We start from the raw sequence: 1,724 nt of genomic DNA, 5'->3' as shown, positions 1-1,724 counted from the left end.
ATCCCAGCTCTGCCACTTGTCGGCTGTGTGACTGTGGGCAAGTCACTTAACTTCTCCGTGCCTCAGTTCCCTCATCTGTAAAATGGGGATTAAGACTGTGAGCCCCACGTGGGACAACCTGATTCCCCTATGTCAACCCCAGCGCTTAGAACGGTGCTCGGCACATAGTAAGCGCTTAACAAATACCAACATTATTATTATTAGGGAGAGCAGTCAGCAGCAGCCCCTGAAGGGCAGGCTCCTGTTGATTTTTCAGTCTTTCGCTCCCTGACACTGCTCCTCGGGGGGAGTTTGGCCTTCACGTGCACCCCGAGCTGGGGGACAGCAAAAGGAACACGAGAGAATCACCCGTTTCTGCACTAATCACCTTGAATGATTTTCCAGTCTACTTAGAGCCCTCAGGTTTCTTCCCCAAGCATAAACCCATCCCCCCTTGTCCACCTTCAAATACGTCTCTGTCCCATGTAACCGGAGGCAGCCCAAGCCCCACCTCCACCCCCGAGTTCAGGATATCGAACCCCATCCCTTGAAAAATGCAGAGAAAACCTCTCCAATAGACTCCCCGAGTTGCTCGCCTTTCCGCGGGTGACAAGACGAACGAAGATCATAGGGAGGAAGAGAATTCATTCTCGTTCCTTCCTCACCGAGTAATCGACTCCTCTGGAGGCCCAAGAGGAAATGCCCCTGTGCAGGCGTGAGGAGAGACTTTCAGGAGGTGGGAAGAATTATCCAAACACAGGAAGGTGAGAGCGGAAGGGAGAAAGAAGACACAGGGAGCCAGGGACACAGTAGAGGGACTGGCAGAGCCAGGGAGAGAGACAGGGAAGCTGAGACCGAAGGAGAAAGACACAGACTTCAGCTTCTCCTTTCTCGCTCTGACCACCACATCTCCCTCCCTATGTCCCCCTACAACCACCACACCCCCCTCCCAACACCAATCAACCAATCGGTTATCGAGCGCTTACTACGTGCAGAGCACTGTACATAGAGCTTGGGGGAGTACGCTACAACAGACGCATTTGCTGCCCATAAAGAGCTTACAGTCGAGAGTGAGCCTACCCGGAAGAGGGCCTGTGAGGGGTAAAGGTCACCATCCTCCATGGTTGTCCCCCCTCACTCCAATCCCTCCCCTCACTTCCCCCGGCTAAACTCTGCAGAACTTGGAGCAGAGTCCTCGGTCATGGATTGGTAGGGGGCCGTGGTGAAGAAGGACTGGGGAAAAGGAGAAGGGGCTGGAGCTCTTTGAATGTCTTGAGCTCGAGGAGGACAGCGTAGCCAAGGAGATAATAATTGAAAGGATTGTGGGATTTGTTAAGTGCTCATTGTGCACCAAAAGCTGGCGTAGATACAATCAGATCAGCCTTCCCTCAGTCTAAGGGGGAAGGATTTCATCTCCATCTTTCAGATGAGCGGCACCCAGAAATCAAGAAACTTGCCAGGATCACACAGCAGGCAAGGGGCAGAGCCAGGATGAAAACCCAAATCTCCTGACTCCCTGTCCTGGGTTCTTTCCAGTAGGCCAAAGATGATTTTCCAAAAGTCTAACCCTCCTTCTGCCCCTCCGACCACAGAAGATACTATGGATGCCTCTATCAGTCACCGTGTCTGTGGCCGGCTCCCTGGGCCAATGGGCCGCCCTGAAGGGGCGTTTGCTTTTCCTGGCCCTCAACCTTCCCTCGGCCTCCCCTCATCCTCATGCCCTTCTTCACCGGCTAGGAGCTCCT

This window comes from Ornithorhynchus anatinus, chromosome 3, assembly GCF_004115215.2.
Source record: "Ornithorhynchus anatinus isolate Pmale09 chromosome 3, mOrnAna1.pri.v4, whole genome shotgun sequence".
In the NCBI taxonomy this organism is placed as follows: domain Eukaryota; kingdom Metazoa; phylum Chordata; class Mammalia; order Monotremata; family Ornithorhynchidae; genus Ornithorhynchus; species Ornithorhynchus anatinus.
This window is presented reverse-complemented; position numbering follows the sequence as displayed.